The sequence below is a fragment of the Halictus rubicundus genome, chromosome 1 (assembly GCF_050948215.1).
Source record: "Halictus rubicundus isolate RS-2024b chromosome 1, iyHalRubi1_principal, whole genome shotgun sequence".
In the NCBI taxonomy this organism is placed as follows: domain Eukaryota; kingdom Metazoa; phylum Arthropoda; class Insecta; order Hymenoptera; family Halictidae; genus Halictus; species Halictus rubicundus.
The window spans coordinates 4,846,748-4,873,408 of NC_135149.1; the positions used below are offsets into that span (position 1 = coordinate 4,846,748).

The window sequence follows — 26,661 nt, forward strand, 5'->3', positions numbered from 1 at the left end:
ATATAAAAAAAAGTTTTCTGAGTTGCCAAGGTGAAGTTAGGCCAATGAAATAATACAAATGATTTACGTATTTTTAAAACATTTATACAGATAAATATATCCAGTAACGAAGCAAAGAAATATGTAATATACTTCCTTTGTAATTAACAAAATTAGAACAAAATGATTGAAATAAGATTATTAATTTAGTCATTGGAAAAAAGTAGAGTTTGCTATAGATATCAAAACAGCTTTCCGCAAATATTAGTTCGTCTCATAAGTTCGTGCCGTTTATTCTTGTACCATTTAAATTCTAAAAATAAAATATGTAATCACCCTTTCATTCCACAACCTCTTCTGACCTTTTTGGCAAAGACATCATACCGTCACTATAAAACTTCTGCGGTTTTTCATTAAAATACTTTTCAATGGTGAATAATATAAACATATCCACGGTACGAACTTATGGGACGACCTAATATCTTGAAAACGAAGCTCGTCCGGCGGTAACAGATATAGGAAAGAGTTGTTTAGAATGACGACCTTAATAACATATTTCAGGGACATTAAAATCGCTGGGTTAGGTCGTATTGTAGTTTAGAAAATGGACTCTTCGCAGTAGCAACAGTTTTTTTGCAAATATTTCAGAAACGAAGTTCGCACGGCGGTAACATGTATAGGAAAAAATTATTCAGAATTATGCCCCCAACAACATATTTCAAGGTCATTGAAATCGGTAAGGAATCCTCTATTGTAAACAATTACCCGAGAAAATAATACCAATTGACATCAGTTGTAGGCAACTAATGTTATTCGAACATATTTTGCTCGCTAATGAGAAACAAAAATTTGTTAAAACGGCGCGCCGTTTGTCCTGTGCATGAATGCAAAGCGTTCGATATCGTACTTGCTTCCAAACTGGTTCTGTATTCCATTAATTGAATATCACTTTTCTTTAAAGTGGTTACGATCTTCTACGCATGATATCTTCCAGTTTTAATGTTACGATATCTTGACATATTTGATCGGTTTGCTTAAGCACCGGGTGCTTTTCGAATTTATAGTTTTTGTAATTACCAAATACGTGAAGACATTACGTTTCTATGTAGTATTGTGGAAGCAGCTTTTAGTATGATATTTTTCTTGGCGGTTAGTTCACGCGAATGTAATCGTTCCTCGTCCTCATACAGGCTTCGATTCGTATAATAAATTACGATTGTACGCGCTACTCGGAATTATTGCGTTCTTACGTAAAGACCGTTTATAATATGATGTTTCATTCTTGATTCAATGACATTGTAGAGGCAACCATGATAGCAAGAGAAATTTTATTTATTTACTTAATGTTTCATCAAATTGTTAGGTAATAACTATTGCTTTAGATTACAATTGCGTATAACGATTGCTTTCCGGCTATTTTAATAAAATATTACTTGAATAGAAATTATTGAAATTTTTGTTACATAAATCTTAGAATGTACTATTTATGTCCCCTTATTATTAACAAACGTTCTTCATTAATTATCAGTTTCTTAACTGCGAATAATGGACTTATTTTAGTCCAGTCTTTACTTTCTTGCTTACGTTATTAATGTTGCTGCTCTGATAGTACACGGTGGAAACCTAGAACCTTCAACATCATAACCAGACGACTTGATGCTGATGTACATCATGTAAATGTTTGTAGCTCGTTCCAACATTCTCAACTTTAAACACGCATAACTTTTAAACCAAAAAATTCCTCATATTAAAACATTGATTTTTGGCATTTTCTCGTCAAAATCTACAGGATTATATAAGAAAAAGTTAAAAATTTCTGGGTTGCCAAGGTAAAGTTTAACCAATGTGAATATTTACCAAAACAAATCACGCCTACGCGACAGCAGCCGACAAAGTGTTAAAATGTGTTCCTAACCTGTAATTAACCAAAACATACTGTTGAAAAAGTTCCAAGTGTTTGAAGGCGATTAGAAAATGGTAAAATATAAAATATGTTTTTAACATCTATTATTATTTTACTATTCTAAGCATAGACGTAAATGACTTCCAAACACAAATGATGGTTTGTACTGTCTATAGAGATGGTGTTATGTATAGAAGCATGATTTGCAAATGATTTTCTCAATGTAAAGCTAATAATTATTTTCTTGAAGATACACGTCGCTTCGTTACGGTAGACCTTCTGCAGTTGTTGATACCCTAATAAGGATATTAATTGAAAACAATTCACATAATATCACAAGTTGAAGATTTGTTGCAAACACAGTTATTTTTGAAAATGACATGAAGTCATAAAAATTTTACAATTTTAACGCAAATACGGCACGAGTTCCCTCGTCCGATTGCTTCCAAATTTTGCACACATCATTTCAAGTCCTTCAATTTAGTAAACCATCCTAGTGCACACGCATGCCTGACCTAGGTCAATATAAATGTGTTAAAAACGCGTTAAATAACTTATTTAGATCGACGCAAGGCATATTTTAAATTTTCCTTATAAGCACAGATAAGAAACTTTAAAATCGTGACCATCGCTTTTGTCTTCAAAACTTCGAGCAATAGCAATTTCAAGCAAACGTTTTTACACATTACCTAGCCAACTAATCATTTCAAAAAATCTCGAGGCGTTCGGTTCAATTTTAGAAAAAGTTTTTTTTGTAACATTCTGATCAAAATATCTCCTAAAATAATAATTGTTGACATAAATATCTTAATAACTTTTTAAAAAACGCACTATCACATTATGTAGACGAAAGTATAACACTCTATTTGGAAAAATTAAATTGATTTTAAAATCTTCCTCGTCATAAGGGGAATAAAAAAAATTAAACAACTATTGTTGAAAGATTGTTGTCATAGCATTTTCTTAAAAAATATTTCAGTGTGTTGCGATTAAAACAGACACATTGTATTTTTACAAATATCTTGGAAACTAAAGGAGACTGCTTATTACAACAGCACAGATCAAGGTCATTGAAATTGGTATTTTAAAGCAATAAAGAAATCGTGCGCTGAGTACGGTCGTAATTCTCGACAAAAGTGAGTACGATAAATAATTGTAAATACGTGAGGACATTCCAAACATTTGTTCTAAAAAATGTTGTCGAGAAGGATGAATCACAAGAAAATAACTTATGGAACGATAAGCAATTGTTATTGAAAGCCATTTCAAGCATACCATGTTCCAGTCAAAACACTGGTTTAAAATAACTCAACATTTTGCGTCTCTTCTTCTTGCGAATTTGTTTATAATAAACAGCATGGAGGTGGTATGGAAAAGGAGTGAAATTTCGAGACAATTTTACCCTCGATCCACATATTGGACAATTTGTATGTCATCTACAAAGATTACAATTGCAATACATTTGGATGTCCGTAAGTATAATATTTGTAAGAAGTTGAAGCGTTCGTATTTGTGCTCAAAGTCCAAGGTACATGTACATACATGCGCATTGCTTGCACGAAAAAATCTGGATGAAACCAATATTAATTCCATCTCCGAGCAAATTTCAAAAAATTATTTTAGTAAAAATCGGACAAATTCTCTCTCCCCTCTCCTCGTCGCAAATTGGTATTGATCTGAAGTGTAATTCTTTTAGTGAGCAGCGCTGACGATTGTCATGTTTTATAATTTAACCCACAATTTCAATTTTCTGTCAGATTTTACTTATCCCACATTTCTTACTACATTTTCCAAAATACCATTTTTTGCGATTTTATGCTGTTATTGGGTATAACAATCACTTACTAAATCAATAATAAAATAATTACGGGAAATTTTAACCAATTGTTTCAAAATAATAAACTTCTCGGAAATTACAAGAGACTGCTGATTACGTTTACCCAAGACCATGTCCTTGACAACTCGATCAAGATCAAAGTCATCGATGATGTGTCCTCTAAAGTAAATAATTAATTCGTCAAAGCACATGTAGACAGATAATAAACAAAATCTTATCTTCAAGCTTTAGAGAAAACATACTCTAGAAAATAGTGTTCACGCTCCAACAATAATTTGTTATAATAATTTGTTAAATACTTATTACATTAATAATACTAATTCAACAATTATATAAATTGCTTCAAAAATTTACAGTGAAAGTTTTCCACGACAAAGAGAGACACTTAAAGCAATAAAAAAATAATGTTTATAAATATGTCATTCAACAATAACGCTATTCGACAAGATAAATATGATAATACGGTTTATTTGTTTGATATGGTATTCAAGGTAATCCGAAGATAATCGATACTTCATTAAGTTGTCAGCTGGATATAATTATACTAAGCGAAATCTAATCTTTCATGTTTATCATGTAAAAACTTCCGAAGGTGTACGTAGTTATTTCATTCGATTGCGTATATCGTTAGGAACTATTATAAATAACGAATATGGTAGGACAATGAAAGAACGAGAAGCACCATGTAACCAAGAATATTACAGCAAGCATTGTGTGACACCTTTGGCAACAATAAAAACGCATCTGTCCATGGAAAAGAAAAATCTTGGCGGTACGAGACACGACCCATGTGCGCCATCGGGCGAACTGGTTGCGTGGTTTTTTGGTCGACTCGAAAAATAGATAAAAATGTGCAAATAAACGCCGGTCGTGGCTCAGGGACAACCGGTTGCCATCTTGCTTTCTTATATAAGTCCCTCCTTGGTCTTAAAGACGTTCCATCGCTGTGCACTCGCTAACATTTGACTTGCCTTCGCCTCTGCCTCCCTCCAGTCTCCTCTCTCTCTCTCTCTCTCTCTCTCTCTCTCTCTCTCTCTCTCTCTCTCTCTCTCTCTCTCTCTCTCTCGCCCGCTTCCTCCATCTCTTTTCCTCCTCCCCACTCACCTCCCTGTCCCTCAGCCACCGCGTTTCTCCGTCTCTGTTTCGCTTTTCCGTTTTCTCTTTCCCATCCTCGGAGTGTGTAGTTAATAATTTTTGCCTGTTGTCTAGCTTCTTCCTTCCAAGTTTCACGCTTCCTTCTTTTCGCTTCCTTGTTAAACGTTTTTCGCTTTCAAGTATGTACGCTTTGCTAAATACATTTTTTCACTTACGATACTTTTCCTCTTCTCTCAATGGATCTTTAATACTTCCAATTGCCTCGTTGCTTTTATACTCGCACGTATGTGCATTGTACGGCTAAAAATATTTCAACAAGCAAATTGTTCTTCGCTTTACGTCTCTTCGTATCTGTTTGTGAAAATCGAAACGTAGTGCAATTCTTTTCATTCTGTCGATATCTAATCAATTGCTTGTTTGTGGCTTCCAAATGGTCTTGTAGACTAATTTTATTATGTATATTATGTAATAGGATTTAATCGCTTTTCGCATGTCTCCCAGCTTTGGCGAAGAGGAATTTACGCCCAGATGTTTGTTCACAGTATACGAGTGAAGGCATTCCTCATTCTCTCTACCCTTTGTTACTTAAATTTAAAACACGTATACTCCGTTAACGACGTGAACACGTTCTCTCTTATCGATTCCAACTACTAATACAGTAGACGTGATTTCTTTTATCTACAATGCTTCTTCTTTATAACCACGTAAACAATTTTTCCATTTTATTTCACTACGTGCAGGTTATGGCCAGCAGCTCTATTTTGTTTACAATCTTATTCCTGCTCTTTTTCTTTTCTTATGGTCGAGTTTGTATCTCTCGTTTCATTTTCAGTGCGTAAGCAGTTTCTCATGTGTTCGTAGGTTTTTACCTTTACTTTTAATGAAATGCGTACGAAAAATATTTGTTTCTTCTTTTCGTTGCTTTCCGCACATGTTGCAGCTAAGGATCCTTAGTTCTTTTCTCGTGAAACGCGTTTTACATAACGTTTCTCTTTCAAAGTTTGTGTCTTCCTCTTTTCTCGTTCCATTCACTCTTTCCTTCTCCTTCACTGCAAAATGCACAACAAGTAATTTCTCTTTCTTTCGGAACGTCTCCATTTTTTTATGTTCGCCTCGAGGCATATGATACATAACCCCCTTTCCTCGTCTACAATATTTTCTCCGGTTCTTATCCTCTCTGTTATTTTCATTTCTTTTTCTACCACAATACCTTTCAACTCCCTCTCCACCCTCTTTCTCGCTACCGCACCCTCTTCTTCCCCCCCTCTCTGTCTCTCTCTCGCATCAATCGTTTTATGTGTTCTTTTATCTTCGACCTCTTCTCCCCTTATTTCTCTTCTTTCATTTTATTTCTTCTCCTCCTTCCGTTTCTTCGCCACCGGATCTCAACTTTCGCGAGTCAGTTACATTTTCAAACGTTGGTTCCATCGTGTGATTCTTTTTCTATTGTACATACTCCTTCTGCGATTACTTCTCACTTCCTCTAAAGACATGTTAGAATTATTCTTTAACCCCTTGGCCCTACAATATCGAGTCAAACTCGTGACGAATATTCTGAACAGTGTCTATTATTTTATGCATTTATGATAAAAATGAATCGGCGCTGTTTAAAACAGGACAAATATTACGAGAATTTAGGAGCCTCTATTTTCAACTTTTTAGAATCATTTAAAAGAAAAAAGAACTTTATATTTGGCTTAAATTTTTAGTAATTGATGCAAACAATTTTTATCTTATACCAAGATCCACAGTCTAGGTATTAATTTCCTTTAACCGAAAGAAAATTGTATTTTGTTGTAGTTGATATATACAGGGTGTCCTAAAAATGTTGTACTTCCTTGAGAGGTGTGATTCCTGAAGTCATTTTATATAACTTTTTCCTTTTCGAAAATGTTCTTCACGGCTTTGTTAAGGAGTTATTAACGAAAAACACGGACCAATCAAAGCGCTCCAGCGGACAGCGATACAGCGGACAGATTCCGGCTCGGCGAATGCGAACACCACGGTCAGCGGGACCTGTCGCCGAGCAGGAATCCATCTGCTGTATCCGTGTTCTGATTGGTTCTCGTTTTTCGTTAATAACTCTTTAACAAAGCCATGGAGAATATTTGCGCAAAGGAAAAAGTAACGTCAAATGACTTTAAGCATCCTCCCTTTTGAGGAAGTACAACATTTTTAGGACACCCTGTGTATAGCCTTCGGAGAAAACGGAGGTATACAATAAATATGAACGTTCTTCTTTTTTATGAAATTCTACACGATAGAATTTCTAATCACTATAATCACAAAATAAATAGTAGTGCATGGGATTAATATCAAATTAGCAACTAAATGTTATGAGTCGTTTAATGCAAAAGTGGGTGTAAGTCAATATTTTTATTTGTTTGGTTTAACACCGCGTAAAAAGATTTAAAGAATTTAAAAATACTGTTGTATTATTTTCAACTCAATAAAATTATTAAGAAATGAGATAAAGATCTACGTAGCTTCTGGATCTTGATATTAATACAAACAATTTTTATTTTACATATAAATTTGCAGTCCAGTGGTAAATGAACGCATTACGCTGTACAAAACAATGCGAGAAATTTAGGTGATATCATAATTCATTGTTCACAATATTTGTATAATTAAATTTTTTAATTAACATTAGAATCAAAGCGTTTTATAATTATTGTTATTAAATAGTCGTAGCACTATTGTTTTGTGGTAACACCTGCACACTGCATTTAAGTTTTCTTCCATAAATGAAAATCATAATTTACCACATTATTATCATAATTTACCATAACCATAGTTTAACCATAATTTATTTTCTTGAAGATATCATTTGTGTTCTCAGAAGTATTAGTTCAAATTATTTCTAATGAACAGTGAGAAAGAGCATATGATGGAAACAGTATGTTGTTTAAATGTTCCTGCGAAACTTATATTAAAGGAATTACAGTTTCAATAATGTTAATATTAAATGTATACATTTTCATTATTTTAGTAATAACATGTTTTTTGCAGTCCGTTACAATTATTATACCAATGAAAATACTCGTATCAGTTCTAATTACATATTATTATTATATAAATTACATATTGAAGCCCTTCAAATCGATTGGAAGTAAGATACCATTTTATTAACACTAAACAGAAAATATAAATATATAAATATTTATAATACAATATAAATATTGTATTGTATGTATAGCATATATGTGGTAAACATCAATATTAAGAATAATTTTAAAGATTTGCTAATATTTGATGGCATCAGCTTTACAAAACATACAAGATACTTTTTAATTAGTGCTTAGAAGAATTGGTGTGTAACAAAAATTCTTTAACTGAATTATCGAAACAAAAACTAACTAAACTCAACTAATTAACAAAATTAATTTTGTAACCATATATTGTAAATTTCAAAATAATTTTAACGCTATTAACAAGTAACAGATTTCTATATAAAATTCTTTTGCTGTAGACTATTTTATAGAAGTTGGAATAAAGGGAAATTTTAACTCTTTAAAATTAAAACGAAAATTTTAGTATAGCTTTGAACAGTTTATATTGTACTTCTTCACATCGAAATACTTCGTGAATACGCGAATAATATTAGCAGTCTATTTACTATCACCTCACTATACTTTCATTTTTCGACATAATATTCAACTTAATTTAAATCAGTTATTTGTTTAAATGTTATTTTCAACGGAACTTAATTACAAATTTGGAAATTGAGTGTTTACAGTAAACATTGTGACTTTATTTTAATAATAATTGGGCTGCGAATTTTATGCATTTATAACAAAAATGAATAGATCAAATAGAAAACTAAAATTGGACTAGAAGAATTGAAGAACACTATTTTATTATTTCCAACTGTTTATGGCGATTAAAAGAAAAATGCATTTTGCATAACAATCCGCAGTCTAGTAATAACGTTTTGAAAAAATTCACAATTGAGGCTTACGTTGTAAAGTAATTATAAGTTGTTATGCTATTTATTTTTTGGAAAAATATTTAAACTGTACTAATGTTATACATACCTATATTAATTGCATTCCTTAAAAGCTAGAATTATAAAAGAATTATTTAACAATGAAGTCTTTGTCAGTTGTGAAAGTCATACAATTTTTAAATGTATTTAGATAAGGAAATTGCAGCATTCAAAAGAAAAGGTTGTATTCGCGTGAAGATCACTGGCATGAGCGGGAAAGACGAAGTTAGGATAAGCGAGATAAGGAGATCGAGAAGGGTGAATGAACGCGTGATATAATAAAACGTGTCTTGACGTTTGCATCACTCGATCACACTTGCATCGAAGACATTTTCCGAGTCGTAATTTCGTGAGATTGTGACTTTCCACACATAGTGCCACATAACAATTACCACAATACGAAGGAAACAATTTTTTTCAATTAAATCTTGCAAGGATAATTCGCAGAAGTCAATTCGTAGTTATCGAAGAACAGTTTTTTTTTAAATTTTGCGTCCACTCGTACTTATTTCTATGTCATTCCATTCTCATCTGTATGGAACAGAAAATTACTAGAAATCTGTATACAAAGATCGTATTTCCTCATTTCTAGTCACAATCTGAAAGAAGTTCTAATACAAGCAGCTACCTAAATAATAGAATATATAATGTGTACCATAAAATCGAAATAATCAATTCGTAAAGTAAAAAGTATAATTGTACTTTTATAGAATACAAAAGTTTAGATTGGTAGACAAAACTACAAAAGTTACATAATGCTAAGTAAACTTATAGTATTGTGAAGTTTTGGAAGTTACATTCGTATTAATAATTTTCGATTTTTATTAATTCACGTAAATGCTTCTTCTTTTCAGTTATAAAGAAATTATAATTAATTCTGATCAATAATAGATAGAAGAGATAGAAGAAAGTAAGATTACAATACTCAGACATATAATTTATCTACTTACAAATTATATCGATTAACCAACCATCGATTATCTGATCAAATGCTACGAAAAAATTACTAAAGGGTATAGCCGGATGAGGAGGTGAAAAGTGCCCCTAAACCAAATTGAATTTGCAGCAGGCCATTCGATAACTTATCCAAAGAAAATACTTTGTGCCAATTTTCAACCCAATATTTCGACAGGGGAGGGGGGGGGGTAGTAATGGGGTGACAAAGAAAATTAGGTTTTTCCGTAATTTCTCTTACCTTCTTCAATTGAAAATTCCATATTTTAGCTATCAGAATGCATAGAAACCGAATTTTAAAAAATAAACAAATTTTGGAATGCCGATTTCTTGTAAAACATATGAAATACTAAGTTTGTATTTTAACAGTTTTAACATATCGTTATGGTTGTTAACACATAATTTTTTCAGCATTTTACAAAACTAATAATATATAAATTAATATAAGTGTATGTTATTAAGATGAGTACTAGACATTTGCGATGTATTGGGTGTAATTCTTCGCTGTGGAAGTCGTCCAAGAAAAACAAAAACACAAATAATGAAGAAGATTTTCAAAAATCTTGAAGTTGTGGAACCTTTGAGGGATTTTATTAAAAATTACATTAACTACCTTTTTTCTATCAGTGTTTGAGAAATTTAATGTTGAAAAGTGTTAATTTTTCATTTTTGATACATTTTGAGAATTTAACATGAAAATTATTATTTCTTATTATTTTTTTTTATTATTTCTTGTGAAAACGCTTTTATAATTTTTATCTAACACAGTGATATATACTTTTACAATATTATAAACATATGAAAAAAATCAAAATTTTGTTTAAAGTGTGCGTTTTAATGTGTATTAAAAAGTTATAACAAAAATACAGAATAGAAGTAATATAGGAATAGTAACCGACTTGCTGTTACTGCAAGCATTGGCTCAAATAGATCAGCAATATTTACATTCAGTGTGTTTATGTAAGCTGTGTTTACTATCTGAGGTCACTTTAAGTTGAAAGTAATTTTCGCCAGTAATAGCTTGCAATAACAGCAAGTCGGTTACTATTCCTATATTACTTCTATTCTGTATTTTTGTTATAACTTTTTAATAAAGCTGTATGTGACCTATGTTTACATAACATTTTTTTCTTATTTAGTGCCATAGAATATACTGCCAAAGTTTGAACATTAAAACCTGGTACACCCAGTACCATATATATATCAATTTTTATATGAAAAGTTTTTAAATGAGTTCCGCCTATTTTATAGAAACGGCCAATTGTGAGACGTTGCGTTTGAACTTGCGTGTAATTAACAGTCATCTGCGAAACACAGGTCTCCTGTTGGACCGCACAGCGATCACGTATCCACAGAGATCCTGGATTCGTTTCTGCGCACGCGTGCCGGTGTGCAGGAACGACATACATATACCTGCGGACCATGGGGCTGATCCCTCCGCGTGATATTTTTCATCGCTCTAGGTTACGGGGTAAGTTACCGTGGTTGGCAACACTTGACTCCTCGGTGCAAGGTTACGGTAGGCGGACTCTATCTCCTATATGAAAAACATACCCATAAACTTTGATGTACACGTATAGACTGGTACGTAGTGTTACACCCACGTGTGTTGCTCTCTCTCTCTCTCTCTTTCTCTTTCTCCCTCCCCTTCTTCTCTCTCTCACTCTCTATCACTCTCTCTTTCTTCTTTCACTCTCCATCTCTCTTTCTCTTTTCATCCCGCAAACGTGTGTTCGTGCGCTCCACACGTGAATTGGGTGCGTCGCGCGAAGGAGGCAGGAAGCAACGAAAAGGAAACAAGAACCAAGAAGGATAGAGGCACCCGCAAAAAGATTGCCGTGGCGGAGGACGGACGAAGGAGTGGAGGTAAACGAGAAAAAGAGGGACCGGGAAGTGAGAGGGCGAGAACGATATTAGAACGCAATATCGGGATATGGAAAGGAGGATCGAACAGTGAAGACGGATAAGCGGAGAAGTCGGGGAGAGTACCAGTGGGGAATAAAATCGACTTTATTGACAGCAGATAACAAGAAAGGAGGCGAAGATGCTAACTGAAAGGTTAAAGATATACGGAAGAGCGGCGGGGAAATCAACGGCACGATGGACTGTGAAAGAGGAAAATTACATTGTACAAATAGAGCAATGAAATATAATGCTGAAGACACAAAGGATAGGGAGATATAGTAATAAAGCCATGAAAAAAGAAATGGGGAAGTTTAAAGTGAAATAAACGGAATGAATAGATAGGGAAGTGCTAGGCACGGTTAGGGCCCCTCAAACGCTTGTTTCTTCCACCAACCTCTCTTTCGTGCAGCGCACACATTCGATCTGTTCGCTGGTGTCTCGCGTCTTCGGTCCTTACTGGAAGGGGAAAGTGGGCGTTATAGTGGGGTCAGTTCTGCCTCAATTGAGGCAAATGTGCCCAGCACTGAGGTAGGGTGTACTAATTGTAAGTAAGGAGTAAAAAGGACACAAGGAAGAAAAAATAATAGGGGAGACGATTTAAATATTAGTGAGTTTAAACAAAAGCAATAAAATGTGGATGAAGGTAGAAACACAGAATTTACGCGAAAATAAGAAATGTAAATAACTGTTAAAGGTAGTTAAATGAAATTTTATGGCTCTATAAAAACAGTTTTTCACTTTTCCCAAGAAATAGTCCTTCGGGTTAAATCATTTTCGTTGGAAACGTGGAGATATTATTAACCCTTAAATGAACAATTGGGTCCGATACAGCACCACACTTTATGCTAATAATTAAATTATTATGTATAACTATTAATAATATGATTATTTGTGAGTTTAGATAAAATTTTACTATCTTACTACGTTTTTATTGACCGAAAGAGATGAACATAAGATACAAATATAATATTACATATAATTTAATTGAATCATTGAGTTTTAGAGTGGTGTCATCAATTTGAGCTTTTCCAAATGTCCTTAAAGCGGCATTAATGTTATTACGGCGCACAGTGCGGACAAATGGTCTATTTTTGGGCACTTCTCTAAAGTTTATTAATGTATATATACAGGTAATTCTTCACAGAAAGTGAAAATTGCCAATATAATTAATAAATTTAATAAGAAATTAACAATTTTTATAAAAAAAATTTATTTTTAAAAACTAACAAATTTAAAACGAAATTAATAATAAACGAATCATATGTAAAATTAAGAATAAGAAAGTTAAACAAATTATAATAGTAGTAAACAAAAGTAACAAACTTAACAAATCGCTATTTTATATCCGACTCATTCTCAATACTTTGAATGGGATTCCCATTCACGTTCTTCCAAACATTTTTTTCTCGATCTATCCCTTACGTTCTTATTACTTTTCCAATACGTATAAAACATGTATTAGAAACAAATTAAAATCATATCATAGTAAATTCCGCACTGTGACTGTGGCGGACAAATGGCAAAATTTTTGACAAAAATCCAAATTTGTTTACGAATGTATATGTACTGTTAATTATTCACGGAAAATGAAATTTAACAATACAACTAATAAATTTAAAAAGAAATTAACCAATCTTTCACAATAGATCCTAAAGGAAAGGTATGGACACTTCTTAAAAAGTTTATAAACTTAAGAGTAGCAGTAGTTGCAAATAATTTTTAAACTATAACAAGTAATATATTCGAATATGTAAAAATCTCAGGATATATTTTGCCGTTTTTGTTATATATTAATTTGAAGTTTTATATGCAATTAATAAATAAAACCAGCTTTGAAAATTTATAAAAAAAATTAATATGCTTTATTAAATGTAAAAAGAATGCATATACCTTGGTGAGCACTTTGCATTATACAGAATTATTATTGCAACACTCATCTACAATTAATGTAATATATTTCGATTTTTGGCACTCTAGAGAGTGCGGGCATGGCAAAATTTTTTACAAAAATCTAAATTTAAAATCTAACTGGTGAAGACCTAACGATTGCTGGTGTTGAGAATCATTAACAATAGTTTATGGATATGCAGAATTATTTTATTTTATCAATCGCAAACAATATCTGCATTTTAATATTTTTATGCTTTACATCTTGCCTCGGACCTTTCGTTTTCAAAAGAAATTGAAAAATTTCCGAGAAAATTGGTGTGTTAGAAGTATTTCGCTTCATTTGAACAGTGTTTAAATATGTTTGTTTGTTCATAACGATATAAATATATATATTATTTCAATCAATCGTATAATTTTTATGATTAGAGCAGAAATAATTTTTGAAATGGATAATTTTTTTTCTAAATTAAATTTCTCAAAAACTAAAGGAGATGGAGAAGAACGACTTTTGAATACTTAGACTTAAAATTGATCTTTCTTCGTACCATTTCGTAAGGTCCCCACAGAAAACCCTCTGTTGCAGGTTTCAAGTTAGTACTCCTGCCATATGTGTAGTTCATATGTGGGATGAGCACGGTTTAACGAGTTATGCTCTATTTCTTCTATTCGGCTTAACAATAAATTTTTGAGTAAAAATAAATTTTTAGAAACGTCCATAATCTTAAGTTATTATTTTATATTGAAGATATCAGATGATCATGTTTATATTATCGTGGGAATTGTGTCTTATTATGGTCATTAACGTGAGTTTTCTCGTATTTGTCTGATTAAGCAAAGAAAAAAAAAGATGAATTTTTAAAATATTATTTAAATAAATAATTTTTTCTGAAATAGTTTTATATGACTACTTATATTCCTCGATCGAAAACAGACAAATTAAAAAAATCATTGTGCTAGACCCTCTGATTCTCGAAATATTATAAAAATAGGGTTTTCATCCCCAACTTTAAGGGCTTTTTTCACCTCCTAGATATGGATCATTGTAGATGAAAAAAATACGTGTCAAATATTTTCCAACAAAGTATATCCTGTATAAATTTCATTAAAATCGTGAGTGTTACACGTGGGTGATGTTCCTTGTAAGACACTCTTAGATATGTAATTTAAGACTGAAAACCCAAAATATTTTAAAGAAATTAAAAAAGCTTCATATTTGCAATCGTCGTACAGTGTAATAGCAACAATTAGAGTATAGAAATTTTGTTGGGGTCATGGGAGACCCTACGTTTTAATGTTTCAGTTGTTCGCAATTTAATGCTCCTAAAAATTTTATTAATATTCTAATCTTTTGTACTCATATCATTCATATTTCATCAAGACAACGAAATTTGAAATATGGAACATAATGAAGATTTGTATTTAGTATAAAAATTAATATATTGTACAAATAACTTCAAACACGAAAATAGTAGGATCTGTGTAAAATTTCAACCGGATTGCATAATGAGAAACTAAAATATACTTATTTTTTGTTAATGTCCCAGTACGTTGTAAAAATATTTCTAAATTATTGTAAATTGATTCAACCGTCTTTACTTTGTACTTATAGTTTACGTCGAATTTTGTTTAATGGAACTTAATGTTAACAAATTATTAGAATAGGCATTTATTTTTAGATAAAGTTTTCATTGACGTATTTCATTTTTTTCTTAGTTCGAAGAAAACTCAATTAATTTCGCAACAGATAAGGTGGAGTTCGTATCATAATCGCCGTGTGTCATGCATTTTCTGTAGGCTCTAACCGATGTACATGCACATTCAAATATTCTATTGCGTAATTCGAAATTCACCTGTAACATAAATTCGTTATGTTATAACTTTGATTTTTACAAAGTAGTCGGCACTTTAATTTCTAAGTTTGTGAAATGATCATTCCTAATTTCGAATAATATCTGATTATATTTACTACACTTATTAGACAGCGGATCTTCATGCAAAATAAACATTGTTTACCTGAATTGCAACAAACTGTAGTGAAATAGAAAGGGTATGCCGGATAAGGAGGTGAAAAGTGCCCCCAAACGAAATTGAATTTGCAATAGACCATTCGATAGCTTATTCAAAGAAAATACTTTGTGCCAACTTTCAACCCTGTACGTCAACGTGGGGGTGGTAATGGGGTGACAAAGAAAATCAGGGTTTTCCGTAATTTCTCTTATTCTCTTGAATTGAAAATTCTGAAAAATCAGGAATATTTGATTTATTAGAATCCACATATATGAATTTATTCAGAATTGTTAGCTTTGAAACCGAATTTAAAAAAATAATTGACGGACCATGGTCTTTGTTTGTCGACTGTCCGTAACCACCGCGGATTTTCAGATGACTAATAATGCAGGTTTTTTAAATTTATTTGTCCGTGATTTGTAAACGAAGCTTCATCGGTAAATAATACTTCATTAAAAAATGCTGTATCGTTTATCAATTGTCTCAATCCCCACTGGCAAAAGTTTACACGATTTACAAAGTCTCTACCATGAAGTTCTTGGTGAATTGATAGGTAAAAGAGGTGAAATTTGTGTTCCTGGAGTATCTGCACTACACATTTTTTACTAATGCCACTTCCTCGTGCGATTTGCCTCGTCCTAGCATGAGGGTTTGTATTCACTGCTGCCAAAACATTAATTGTGTTTGCTTCATTCCTTACAGTCCTAACCTTTGTACGTTTTTTATTTTCGACACTACCGGTTTCACGGAATTTATTTATCAAATTGGAGTAAACGGAAACTGATGGACATTTACGATTAGGAAATCGGTCCTTGTACAACTGCGCGGCTTCTCTTAAACACTATCGACTTTCTCCATAAATGAAAATCATATCAATCTTATCTTCCTTCGAGTAATGCATTGTGAAACGTTCATCGATAAACTGATCGAGATATCTTAGAAACTGTGGAAATCTGATAGCAAGAAGGTCTTCTGAGTAATTAGTAGTGGATAAACACGATTCTGTACGAACGTATAGGTGAAGGTATATCATATTTGTCCTCCTGTCAACACCGAATCTGTTATTATGTTATGTATTGCGATACATTTGAATGTATAGCAGCTCAAGGGATGTATTTTTGAACATTTGGCGTAACAGAAATATATCAAATGAATCTTACACGTTGAATTTTATTTATACCATTTTTCTGGGTTGAAGGTCATTTGAAGGCCATATTGTGTTACATGCATGAATTCGTTATTTTGTCAGCTACAACATTACGTTAACGAAAATATATCATTCCATTTAAAAAAACATCGATAACCTTGAAATCTCATAAAAATGACCTTGAAAATTTTTTTTCCCTCACACCGTTATATATGGCCCTTCAAACAGTGTAACTTTGTCCTACGAAGTTTTTTTGTACAACGAAAAGTAACGGAGATATTTAGGTGTCCTGCTTTATCGAATTCACCCTGTATATTTTAAACATTGAATTGTGAAAATATTTTAAAAAGTGGAAACCACAAGAGCGAAAACGAGCAACCGTACGGGTTGTTTAGAATTTCAAGGTCACTGCAAGGGTAATAGCCCAAGAAGTTGGCGTTAACACAAATTTAAGAAATGTATCTACAACTCAACTTGTAGCGTTTCTAGGTGTATATAGTTGCGTATTGTACATATTATAAGTTAGAAGATGCAAATGGACAACTTTGAAAACGAAGTTCCGCAGCGATTAGGAAAATGCGAAGCATCCTTATAAAATGTCATTCTTATAATTGACGTTCGGTGGTAATAAATGAATTGTTAACTTTATAATTCGTAGCTGTCGTACGAAATATTCCAGCGATCGTCTCGGCGTGGAAGATCAAAACAATCGACGTAACGGAGTTGGTTTGAAGTGGATAATAAATCCTGACTGGTAAAAGTTATTAGAATTCCAATGGAAGCGATCTTGCAGTAAACAAGACAGCTAAGAAAACCCCGTGGAAATGCTAGCGGTTATAACGGGCGTCCATTTAAATGGCTGGTTTATGCGTATGGGTGAGCCATACTGAACAAAGTTGCGTTTAGCATATGATTCTGATAACCTATGAGTACTGATAGCGAGCTCCGTTGCAAACTATCGATTAAGCATCGCGTCTTGTGTCATATTGTGCAATTCGTGTAATAAATAATTCGGTCAAAATAACTATACAGGAGGTTAAGAAAAATTCGTACTCTCTCTCTCTGTGAACGTGCGACCTCTAACAAGCCATAGACTTCAGACGTTAACGCGTTTCTAATATTATGCTGAAGAGGCACAACTTTGTTAAGTCAGTGTACAAGCGATTCATTTTGTTAAATGCGACCGAGATTAAAATTGACTAGATTAAAATTGACTAGAATGTGTTGTTTTATAAAAACAATAATATTTAATTTATTAGTGTCTCACAAATGTTGTATTTTCCTGGGAGGGTGATTCCTGAGGTAATTTGAAGTAACTTTTGCCTCTGAAAAAATACTCTCCGCGGCTTTTTTAAGGAGTCATTAACGAAAATCAAGGACCAATCGGAGCTCTGCTACAGCGGACGGATTCCGACTCGATCACAGGTCCCGCTGAGCATGGTGTTGGCATTGGCCAAGCTGAAATCCATCATCCGTAGCCGCGCTATGATTGGTCCGCGTTTTTCCTTAATATCTTCTTAACAACGCTGCGCAGTACATTTTCGCAAAGAGAAAAGTTGTTTCTAATGACCTCAGGAATCACCGCTTTCAAGGAAGTACAACATTTTTGGGACACCTTGTATAACAATTACATAATATACGTCCGTCGATTTAACCACGATTAAGTGTTTTGTGAAATATGGAAGAAGGCAAATATTGTAAAATTTGTTTACAAAAATTTGCAAATTGCATAAGTACCCACAGTCGTGATACGCATCATATACCAATTCTTTTCCTTCTCCAATTTTGCTGTGTCAGCAGCTAATATATCCATTTCGGACGCTTCAAGTTATAAGCTTTGTATGAAGCTCTTTCATTCTTAAACATTTATGTGTGTACTTAAAATGCTGTCAGTTTTTCTAAATGAATCGTTGTGTAAGATACAGGGTGATTCAATTAAGTGTGCCAATTAAGTTGCTTGTAAAATATTTGATATATGAAAAAATGCTTGAGACGAAAGTTGTATGGTTTCAACATTGACATACAATGTAATAATTGGTTTTCTTTCTGTTTTGCTTCTTTTTTTATTGTGAAGGGTAAGTTTTAATTTTACAATGAAACAGAGAATTGAACCTTGAGTAAAAAACTATAACAGTACATTGGATAAGAAACTGATATATTCACTAAATGATTATGATTATTATAATTATTGATGCCATATGCATTAATGCTATAACTTAAGAACATTTTTAAGATTGCTGGCTGGCACTAAAAATCATTTAGAGAATATCTCAGTAACTGTTAGTTTTTTAGACCGTTAAATTTTTACTCCAAATTAAAATTTACCCTTTACAATAAAAAACATACGTAACCTATACATATAATTCGATAAATAAAAAACCAGAAAAAATTATTTATTACATGGTATGCTACTGTTAAAACCATCCAACTTTCGTTTCAACCATTTTTTCCTACAGTAAATGAAGAGCTGAGGACAACAAACGGTCAGCTCGATTTCGACGTGACTGTAAAAGAACAAATTCTTTCGATAGTTCGGTGCAACAAACGGTCCTATCATGAGACGTTTGTGACTGTTTGTTGTCCTGAATGTTTACAGTCGCTCTGACTGTTTGTTGCTCCGAACAATTCCGAAAATCTAAGTGGACAGTCAAGTCGAAATCAAGCTAACCGTTTGTTGCCCTGAGCTCTTCAAATAGTTTACAAGTAATTTAGGTGACACATTTACTTAGCTGAATCACCTGTAGATATTATGCACATATATCATTCGAAGTGACTAGAAATGAAGATAAAACTTCCAAATGGATTGTATGCTGATTTTCTTTATTTGATATTAAAATTGTGTATTATTTTCTAATTGTACGCTATACTGCAATACCAGAATCATGCTAGTGTTTGACACGCAAATTCATGAACACATTCTACTATGCTGATAACATTCGTTGGTTGTTTTATGTTTTTTAAAATCATGTTTTCTGTAGACAAATACTACACCAAATAAAAATGTATCATTTATATTTTGTATGGATTTTAGTTCTTCATTTTGTTCTACATAGAAGCTATTTTATTTTCATACTGCCATATAAGCTAACTAATTTAAAAAATGGTTGAAATAAGGGTAAATATTTGTGTACTGTTTTAATTGTGTATAAGCAAAACTGGGGAACTGTAATTGAAACTATTCTGTGTGTAATATGAATTTCCTTTTCCTGACTAATTCCCGGAATTTTTATACGGAGCAGTATTAATTACATAAGTAACATATTTTTGACAGAAACGAGTTCATCTATGTGTCTTACACAAGGTGTATCAAGAATTGATTGTTTTAGGTTTCATTTTTGAGAAAATGTGTGCAATTAAAATTAGTAGAACTTGACTAATGTATACCATATTCATTTGACTTATTTTGTAATTTCATTAATGTTGACAAACCCCAATACTTAATACAGAAGCTACTAGTGATGGGCGTGATACTAATATTTCTCATAAGTTTCAAGCAATTCGATTCCCAAGTACTTATTTGAAATGTTTGATAGTTATCAAAAATTTAAATGCTTGGTATTGACATGAGGTATTGATACCTCATGAACATGCTCAAGGCTCATCACTAGAGGCTCATCGCTACGTTTACTTATGTAATAATCAGGAAAGACCAATAGAGATCGATGAACGTAAAATAAATTGTATTAGAATTATCCCTAATATTTACAAAAACATAAGGTGAACTTGTAGAGAAGGGTCCTCCCATCCGATTTCAATGATCTTGAAATATGTCGTCAGGGTCATCATTCTAAACAACATTTCCCTCTAAAACTATTGACGGTCGACTTTAGTTTACGAGATAATTGCAAAAAACTTTACTTGAAATGTTCTTCAGAATAGTGACCTTGACAACATATCTAAAGCTTATTGAAATCGGTGGGGGGCCTTTTTTACAAGTTCGCCAAAAATAGAAATAGTATACATATAACGGGCAGACACATTAGATATTATAGTGAAATAATGAATAGTAATATTATAGTGAATAATAATACTCCTTACGCTATTAAGAATGAAGACCCGTAAAAAACATGTTATCGAGAGAATTTAACAAAAACTTGCACCTCTTATGAGCAATAATGCGAGCAATGAACAATTGGTGTCATTGGTGATCGAACATTGTTCGCATTGAATGAATCGGCGAGATTACTGTAATCAAGTCATATCAACATTAATCGATTGTTTGAAAGTAGATAAAAATGGAAATAATTGAAGTAAATTTATCAGAAATGGTCGTGGAGTAACTCTTTTTGATAGGTTGTCATATATCTCCCCTTTGTATTACATTGAAGTGTATGCATTTCTTTTTCAGAAAAAACAAAGCTGACGTGGCAAGTGCAACGAGGACGCAGTCAGAAGCGAGTGTGTTGCACTCGACAAGGACAAGGCGTGTTTTCATAAACTCTGTTAATGAAACAGACGCGTGTAAAGCGTTCTTCTGTCTTCCCGTCGCTCCTTCCTCCTGATGCTTTTAAACGACGCTCGAGAACTTAGCATGTTACGAAAAGAAGAAGAAAAAAAAATTAACTAAAGATCGTGGAGTAACGCCTTTTTCGGATAATGTGAAAGCGTTTATGATTGGTTGAAACGTCCCATTAATTATGACTGGAATATATTCATATTTCAAGAATAAGATGCTACTTAAACCTTCCATTTCTTGCCTCAGCGAAAGGAGCAATGCGAGGACCGAATTGATTGATGTAACACGATTATCGCGTAGCCAACAAAATGAAACAGACGAATAAAAATAAACGAGTTGATTGATTTATTTGTTAAAGTTAAACAGATCCTGAAACACGGCGACGTTTTTATGTTTCTTCGTTAGGAAATATAAATGAACTGAGAACAAGCACCCATAAATCTATAAATACTTTCCACCAATATTTGTACATATATATGTATATATATTTTTTATTTCAAAAATGATAATAATGCTAACAACAAATATTACGAATCTTGTTTAATTTGGAATTAGCAAATTAATCAATATCTGTACAATATTCAGAATCTTCGTTTTCTTTTTTATGTATGCGAAATTTAGGCGTACGTAAGCTTTTGCGATTGACTACATATTCGACATTATACAAGGTGTCCCAAAAATGTTGTACTTCCTTGAAAATGATAATTCCCGAGGTCGTTTGAAGTAACTTTTTCCTTTGCGAAAATGTTCTTCGCGGTTTCGTTCAGGAGTTATTAACGAAAAACACGGACCAATCAGAGCGCGGCCATAGCAGGCGGATTGCGACTCGGCGACAGATCCCGCTGAGCGTGGTGTTGGCATTGACCGAGACGGACTCCATCCGCTATAGCCGCGCTATGATTGGTCCGCGTTTTTCGTTAATAACACCTTAACAAAGCTGCGGAGAACATTTTCGCACAGGAAAAAGTTACTTCAAATGACCTCTGGAATCGCCTCTTTCAAGGAAGTACAAGATTTTTGGGACACCCTGTAAATATAACACTTTAAAGTGTATTCTACGAACAGCTTATTAACGTATGCATTACCTAAATTAAGTCATTGATAAGAAAATAATCTTTAGATAGTCAGAAAAAATTGCAGGCATTTATATTAGAAACAAGAAGCTGTAATGATTTTTCGTGATAAAAAGTGAAAGTCGAACAATTTGGTACCATGTGTTAGCCCACTAAGCCTAGATATTTTAAATACAAAAATAATACAACATGTTTTCCGAAGGTTCGTTTCTTTTCCTCACATATAACTCTTATTCATTTAGTTACACCGAACATGCATTTGCAGTACAAATTACTAATAAAGTCGAACAACGTAAAATTTTACGGAATTGATATGCTAAAGAAGAACAAACGATTTCCAGCAATATCAAAGATTAGAGATTCTACGAATAAAAAATGAATTGCTTGTACAGTTGAGTTATAAATTGCAAATGCTAGCAATGCACATACAATATGAAATTGTGTATATTGATACAGGTTCTCGTAGATACAACCTCGTAAGTATGTGCGTTTATTTAACTCACTAGGATTTAAAGAGCGCGCCCCGGAAGTTGGGAGTGGGTTTACGAAGATCATTTGTTATTGAAGATGAATGAGTGTATATGACAGAAACAGAGATGATCAAACGAACCGTACATTTATGTGCCTACAAAGCAATTTCCTGGACTGAACTCTCACAGTGTATGCCGCGTCAAATTTTCAAAAGACAGTACGAACACGTGGCTTTTTAAAACATTTCGTGGATGTTCACTTCAACGAGTTTTGATTCTCAGTTTGTTAACCCTCCAATGATTGAGCCCTCCATGGATTGAGCCTACACGATTCACGAAATCTTGGAATTTCTCAATAAATTCTTGTTTCACTAGGACTACTTACATGCTACATAGCATCAATAGCAACGTACCATTACCTAAGAAAAGCTCTGAATTTTTGGAAGAAATGTCGACAAAAAAATGGATCAACTTTTGACCCGTGTAATGATAAATAATGTATGGTAAGTCAAGCTACATGCTAGATAGGATTATTTATCGAAACCACATTTAATTAGAATGTGTAAGCAACTAAATAACTAAATCGCACGGTACAATTGTTATTTCGAAGACGAGATGTGAAAAGTACAGTGTTTTCTCGATATATGTTCCAAATATCTTGCCGATAAAAGTGCCAGAAGTATCCCCACTACCGCGGGGTATACACTGCGAGGGGCCAAGAAGCTCGACAGACCTTGGTAAGACCAGGAGACCATTATTAATTCAATAACAAAACTTTTTTATTTTTATGATGTAATTAATTAATTATTAATTAATCAAAAGTATTAATCAAATATGATGTAATTCCGATGATATTTACTTGTGCAATGAACGATGATAATTTTGGACGCAAAGAAGGACAACGTATGAGAAAGGAACAGACGCGGAGAGTCGCGGTCGCCGCGCTGGCACAGTTTAAAGGACCGCGTCAGCTTAGGTCTTTAAATAAAAAATTGAACTTTTTTACTATTATTTATTGTTTTATGAGACGTTCATCAATATATTTGTGGAATTTTTCTAATTAAAATTATACTAAACACGACACCGTTCGGATCATATTTACACTAATTTTCCATTAATGTAATGGTAATGGGAAGTAACTTTCATCATTCATTACACAAGTACATATCATCGGAATTGTATGCACAATATTTGGTATCATTTTCATTAGAAAAATGCCACGAATATGTTGATCTAGGTCCCATAAAAAAAAATAATGAAAAATAAAGAAGTTTTTTTATTGAATTAGTAGTGGTTCACACCGATATACCCGTCCCGATTATGTTACACTTCTCGGCGACCGAGGCCACTCGAGCTTCGCTGTCCTTTTCTACGTTCGGCAGTGTATCAGAGAATAGTACAATATTCTAGACGATAATTGGCCCTGCCAGACCCATGTTCTGGACATGCATCGTGTGAACATGTGTCTCTAAAGCTTCGCTGTCCTTTTTTACGTTCGGCGTGGATCAAAGAATAGTATCTCCTACCCGATATATGTCCCTGGCCAGACCCGTGTTGTGGACATATATCGAGAAAACACTGTATGTGTAAAGAATTAGGTTCAGCATAATGTTGAGAAGCCTCATTCGAACGAACTCGTTATCAACAATATTAATTTCTGTAAGATACTGCCAGTGTGTTAGATACCAACCTGACTTACGTCAACTCCGACTAACTGCGATTAGCCAGTTAAAAAAGTCCAGAAGAAATTAGTCACTACACTTAACCAATCCTTAATCTCTTCCAGCTCCTTCACGTCACTGTTCGAGTCATTTGGCCTTTTCCATTTTCTCCACTCTCCTTTTTACACCTTATCCGAACTCCCCCCCCCCCCCCTCTATACATATATATCTGCACTCTGAAAGTCTAGAGTGTCATTTCGATCTCACTTTTCCGACCAGGCTATTCTGATCAGGCTATCGTTAGTATCAGATATTTTGTGTAATCCCGCAGTTGAATAAACTTCGAGATTTTCTACAAACGGGTTGTACTCGATTCCAGGAATCCAACATAATATTGGTGCCAGAAGTAGGATGATCTGACGTTCATCGATCTCGTGGAACTCCTGGGTCAAGAAATATCCAACACCATCAAGACCAACATCAACAAGAAGCACGCAAAATCTAGAAGAGGAACACATTCACGAAGACTACTGCGTGGGATGATCTGTCGTTCAGTGATCTCGTGAAACTTCTGGGTTAAGACATAGCCGTCGACGACAACCTCAGTTGTACATCAGGTCATCGGAAACATACAAAATCTAGGCGGTGACTACTGCAGTGAGTGTTGTCTAAGATTATTCTTACAATTTGGCTAGATCTACCTATATCTTTTCCTTCAAAATCCTTGATAGTCTCAACCAATTTCTACAATTATGACGACTGCAAAAAACACAGAAGTTTCGCTAACTTTTTTAACTACTTTTATAACCGAGCCTTTCGATGGTGATAGAAACAAGCTACGTGATTTTATTAAACAAGTTGATGATGCTTTTAAATTAGCCCGCCCATATCAAGCTTATCCGCTATTGGTGTATGTAAAAAGTAGAATTATGGGAAAAGCACGCGAAGAAATAGATATGCATCCAAATTTAACTACTTGGAAAGAGGTTTGCGATTTATTGATCACATTGTATGGAGATTGGAAATCACTTGACCACCAGTTATTGGAAGAGTTGAGTTGCACGAAGCAAGCAGAAAATGATTACTTATCACAGCTTTGTCAGAGATTTGAAAAATTTAAAACATCACACGTGAATCGTAATACAGAAGATAATCAACAAATATTGGATAGACGACTACCTATGGTTAACAATATCGCGCCAAATCGACTTGATAATCACACCCATCCCGCCATTCCTCAAATGTTAAGCAGCAGAGAATTCAGAAACATTAATAGTACCGTTAATGCCCAAGAAAATGCCTTGCGGTTAAATTATGAAGAAAGGTTCAGCAAATGTAGAATTTGTGGTCTTACAAATCACGCTAGAAACGATTGTTATAGATCTCCACTTAACCATCAAACTCGCAATCATAATAATATCAGAATCGTTAACTGGAGACATGTTCCTACCACATCCACAAATCAAGCGCAAGAGAAATTAGTCAAACAGTGCCGCTATTGCAAAAAATTTAATCACACAATAGAGGAATGTTGGAATCTTAAGTTTAAGAACTTCAAACTACAGAATCAATAAGAAAAATAGGTCTAACACTAACCAAAACAGACAAAACTTACTACCAAAGTTCTTTTAATCAGAATCACTTCTATCGATACCGGAGCCTCCGTTTCCTTGATCAAGACAACCAGCATAATTACTCCTGTAATTAGTAACAATTCTCCCCGTAATATTAAATGGAGTGTCACCGAACGCACCAATCGCAACAGAGGGTGTAACAGAGATCAAACTCGAGATTTATTCTAAAACTATATCAACAGCATATTTCTACGGTTAGAATTAATCCACGATCAGAAACAATTGTCCTTATTAAATTATTAAATCCCTCTAACGTTAACGAGGATATCGTATGGTCGCAACAACTAAATTCTGACAGTACACTATTAATTTCGAATGCTATAGTCCGGGTTAATAATGAAAATAAAACAGTTCTTACGATTATAAATACTTCTATCAAAGATTCTAAATGAATCATAGGTGTACAGTCTAGCATCGATGCGACCAGTAAATAATGTTTCAGAAAAATTATGCGTGTTAAATAAAAATCTTAGATAATGTACAGATTTTAATGATATATTCCATTTGCCCACTGATTTATTGAGTCGAACAACAGCGGCTACCCATAACATTCCTACCACCGACGAAATTCCAATTCAAGCAAAAACCTATCGATACCCACAAATACATAAGGCTGAGATTGATAAGCAAATCGAGAAAATGTGAAACTAAGGAATCATAAA

At 33.5% G+C, this 26,661-nt stretch overlaps 1 long non-coding RNA gene across 1 annotated transcript in view; it reads right to left on the reverse strand.

The window, feature by feature from the left end:
• Window positions 1–26,661, reverse strand: part of LOC143353605 (uncharacterized) — a 166,081-nt gene that overhangs the window by 29,245 nt on the left and 110,175 nt on the right. The window lies entirely within an intron of this gene.